The sequence below is a fragment of the Bos indicus x Bos taurus genome, chromosome 28 (assembly GCF_003369695.1).
Source record: "Bos indicus x Bos taurus breed Angus x Brahman F1 hybrid chromosome 28, Bos_hybrid_MaternalHap_v2.0, whole genome shotgun sequence".
In the NCBI taxonomy this organism is placed as follows: Eukaryota; Metazoa; Chordata; class Mammalia; order Artiodactyla; family Bovidae; genus Bos; species Bos indicus x Bos taurus.
In genome coordinates, this window is record NC_040103.1 from 17,795,345 (window position 1) to 17,800,138 (window position 4,794).

General features: G+C 37.5%; 1 long non-coding RNA gene across 1 annotated transcript; it reads right to left on the reverse strand.

Moving 5' to 3' along the window:
* Positions 1-2,383: 2,383 nt before the first annotated feature.
* Positions 2,384-3,644, reverse strand: LOC113885585. Its single transcript, XR_003509252.1, has 3 exons — positions 3,413-3,644; positions 2,936-2,990; positions 2,384-2,521 (listed from the first exon to the last, which is right to left on the reverse strand). It is a non-coding gene; the product is annotated as an uncharacterized LOC113885585 (long non-coding RNA).
* Between the last annotated feature and the right edge of the window lie 1,150 nt (positions 3,645-4,794).

The window sequence follows — 4,794 nt, forward strand, 5'->3', positions numbered from 1 at the left end:
CTTTCCTGATTGCTTTGTTTTGTCAGGTTTTAAATCAGAGTGCTAACTTTTGTGCAATAACTGTTTGGTAACACTTAATAAGTAGCTGGTGTAGCACAGTTCCAAAAAAGAAATTTTTTTTAAGCCTGTGCAAGGCCAAAGGAATATTAAAGTTTCACTACGGAAGAAATATGGCCGCTGCCAAGAAATGATTAGTCATAAAATCCACAGCATTATCATCATCCATCATTGCCTTTCTTTTAATGACCGAACTAAAAAGAGAGACATCAAAGTTTTCAAAATAAGGTTATAAAAACGCTGTACAGAGGAGGTCTCCAAATATTTTGATAGAACCTGAACAGAAAAAAATATAGAAAAATCATTGAAACAAATCACAAAACATATGTTGTTATGTTTTGCTCTAAAAACCATGAAGTTTATCCAGAACCCTATTATGGTAACTGCTTAGCTTTTCATGCATTCCTAAATTACCATGTAATCTAAAACCTTGTTTTCAGCTGTCCTATATTGGAAAGTCCCTTAAAATAATCAGGATGATTACAGGCTGGTATTCAGAAAGAAACTTGCTTGTATTATAGTAACTGAAAGTATTATTTATCAGGCAGGCTCCTTTAAAAAAAAAAAATCTACCTCAGAAGCACAATGTATTCAGGAAATACCTAAACCAAGGATTGCATTTTGGGCTCTCTACATTTTCAAACACATGGATAGTTGGTGTAAAAATATGTTCTTTTCCTGCAGGGACTTGACTGTAATTAGTGTATGCCAAAACTCTCTCACAGAGATTTCATTGTCTTATCTACTTACATCATCTTAATGCGATTTTATTTTACTTTGTCAAAGTCATATTAATGTAAATGTGTTCTTGATAGCAAACAGAGTTCTTTTTTATGCAAAACAGGATTCAGCTGACTCTAATAAAACAGCTTGCAGTCTATTAGACTATAACAGTAATGTGCTTATTTTGTTTCTCAAATCAAGACTGTGTCAGAAAGCTATAGACAGAGATTTGTCTTGTTTTTCACAATAATTGCTAGGGTGGGGTTACATTATGATCTTTAAATGAATAGTATTGCTTAGAACAAACACTTCATATATCTTTTATCTTCCCCTGCATACAGTTCTGAGTTTTCTTTGAAAATGCTGCGCTACTTTTCCACATAAGTCATCAGAATGTTTCCAAAGAATTTTAACTGCCAGATTAATTATATCTTGCAAACAAAGATAGATTGCTTACATTCTTTATTCAGAATTCCTGCCAGTATGGAGCAACTGGCAACAAATTAATTTCTTTTGCAACCATGCAAAATGTTTTGCTATGAAAAGCTCTGGAAGGTAAATGTATCCTTTAAAAAAAAAAATTAGGTTGCTCATTCTGAAAGGCTAATCTGTAAGCAAAAAACAGAGGATTAAATGAACTTGACTGCTCTCCCTCACTCACTTTTTTTTTAGCATCTACGTTATAGCTTTCCGTTAATGTATTCCGTTAATTAAGTATTGCTGTGACCTGGTGGCAATTTTTGAAATCCAGGGAATTTTTCCCCCTTTAAATTCCACCTCCCCCACAGAGCAGAATATAATCTGTTTCCAGTCAGTTTGTTTATGTCAGCTGTGTCTCTACTACAAGCCTCTAAAATGTTTTAATAAATTTATCAACCAAAAAATATTACAAACATTTCATTTCCTTTGATTCAGACACACATACACACCAAAAAAAAAAAAAAAAAACCTCTGCCTTCATTGCAAATTCTTGCCGGTATGAATCATTCTAAGTAATATTTGCTTTAACTTTCGTGTGGTTCTACAAACAACCTTTATATGGCTGGACTTCAAAGCTAGGAGAAATAAAGGTTAGAAATGTGATAGGAGTAATCTATTATTAGGCATGAAACATTAAACCACTTTTAGCTATAAGTCTTAAAACCTGAATAATCTAGGTTTTTAATGTAGGGCATATTTATTGTGCTTTCACTTACAGAGGCATTTATCACAGAGGAGTGTTTGGAAGAGAAATATTTTCCATTGCACTTTGTGCCACAATTTGGTTTAATTTTTCCTAATATTTAATTTAGAAAAACGGTAATATTATAACAGGGTTCTCATGTTTCCTGGCCAAAATGCTTGGTGTTCCTCACAGAGTAAAATTAATCTGTTACCAGCCCGCTGACCTGCAAGTCAGGTTTCAGTGAAGTAGGCGCTGAGAGGGAAGGGCAGAGGAAGGGGGTGAGTGAGGGTGGGTAGGAAGATAAGATCTCTTTCTTAGACTTGGAAGGAAAAAAAAAAACGCTTAGAGGAATGTCTCAACCCACCCATGCCATCAAATGACAGAAAATAAGCTGAACGGTGTATTTGCGCAGAGGAGTGTTTGAAAACATTTATTAGCTCCATCCATAACGACATCCACTGCAGGAATGTTAATTGTTAAAATCTGTACTGCAGTTATTTCTTTAAGCAAGGGGGGCTGCATTGAGTGAAAATTCAGCTCCTTGTTTCTCTTTTTTTTCCTCCACATATACTTGCACTTAAAAAAAAAAAAACAACAACTAATGTTATGAAATAAGTCGTATCAGATGGAGAGCTTTCTATCACAAGAGAATACAAAACAGTGTTAAGGATATATGCATAAGCGGGAACAAAAAAAACAACATTGGTAACATTTTGTTCTTGATTAAATTTGTGCTCCTAATACAGTAGATTAAAAATAAGTCCAACTGTTAAACACATTAGTGTTCAGCCACTGCTGATGTGCCAGGAAAGCAGCTATCGCTACAGACCTGGCCTGACTCTTTGCAGCCTTGAGGAGACAGAGGAAATCTGACCCCCGGGAAATCTGAGGCCTCCCCCACTGCACCCCCTCCCCCCCCCATCCCCACTCCCAGTCCATCAGTGACCCTGCAGTTTGGGGATTCCTCGTTTTCATCTGCTGATTACATACCAGAACCTTCTTAACATCTTTTCACACTGTGTCAAACTGAGGTCCCTCAGCAAAGCTGAAAGAGAATATTGGCTTAAAAACATGGAGAGAAGAATTGCTAATAGCTGGCCACAATCAAGGCATGCTTTGAAAAAAATTAAAGTTGTCATCTTTGGGGCAATTATTTGTGAAACTTGTGTCCTTTAAGAAGATTGGTGTAGGGGCTTCCCTGGTGGTCCAGTGGTTAAGACTTCACTTTCCAATGCCAGGAATGGAGGTTCAATCCCTGGTCTGGGACCTGCCTGGTGACCAAAAAGCCAAAATCTAAAACCAAAGCAATATTGTAACAAATTCAATAAAGAGTCTAAAAAATGGTCCACATCAAAAAAAAAAAAAAAAACCTTAAAAATAAAGGATTAGTGTAAGCCCCACATCCCATTCCCCAGGCATTTTATGACTAAAAACGAGACTAAAGATGGGATCACATCCCAAAAATACCTGAAGTGGGAGCCACTCCAGTGATCATAGCCAATGCTCTTCTGGTGTAGTTGATGTCCAGCGAGGTTAAGGGCAACATTGCAACAGGAGACCTGAGCTAGCAGGCTGGAGATTCCAAGCTTCGGTTTCCCCCACCCTGTCCATTGTATGACACCACACTGCTCAGTTAGTTCAAAATAAGAGACTGAAATTAAACCCATGAGTAAGAGAAATAATATATTTCTTCAGGTGATTGTAGTAATGGCTCTACCTAATCTGTGTGTGATTATATTTGTATGATTTCTTCAAATTATGTGTGTGTTTCTGCTTGAACAAAAATATCAGCTCTTCAATTCTTACTCCCTCCTCCCCCGCCCTGCCCCCCATCTTCCCCTCCCAGCTTCCCCCACTCCCTCTCAAGTGCACTTTTTTATGGTCTTTGGTCAATCTGGCTTAATAGGTTACCTGTTGCTGACACTCTCACTTCACACAGAAGTGGTACTCTTGGCTGTGACTTGCTTTCTGAAAGGGTATGAGGGTATGATGTTTATAAATCTAGGAAGTTAATTGCTCCCCAAAAGCAATGCAGAAAACTGCATATATTGCCAAGAACAGAGAACAGTTAATTGAAACTATTTGGGGCATGCAGTATAGAACAAGGAGATGGTTTCTGAGCAACACATATCTCAATGTGGCTTGCCAAAGACCTGCACACTTTTAATTTGCTCTACAAATTTGGTTAGCCCAATAAAGTATAAACATCAAACACTGGTTGTGGAACGCATTAAACATTAACCAACTGAGACCTTAAAGACTTGAGTAGAACATTAAAATTAGAGGAGAAAGATAGGCCAGGCAGCTCTGGGAAATTAGGTTAAGACTCTAAAAGAGAATGTTTGTTGGCTGGGTAAAAATAAAGCAAGAACTATTTTAAGATTGGTAACCATTTGTCTCATAGACAGACTATTTCCCCTCCCTGAGATTATATTTTTAAAATCAAGCAAATTTACCAAGTCATTTTGGTTTTCTGATTGTTCTCCAGGACACAATGTATTACCATCCAAATGAGCTCTGAAAGGGTGAGGGTGGGAGGGTGGTGGTGGCATTTCCATTGCTGTCCCAGACCTAAGAATTTTTAGATGAAACTGTGCATTTTATCCATTTTGTGTGTTTGTCAGTATTCCACATTGCTTAGCCTGGGGGTCAGCCCCATAAAGGTTCAGTAAACTTTTGTTGGACAGCAAAATGAAAATGCTCTCTAAGGAGATTAAGGATGGCTCCCAGGTTTCCCATTCAGACTTGTCCGGTAAAGCCCACCCAAACCCTTCATGAGTTCAGGATGTATTCCATTCACAACAAGAGCAATAAGCATATCCTTTGAAACAGAAAGATTCAAGAAAACG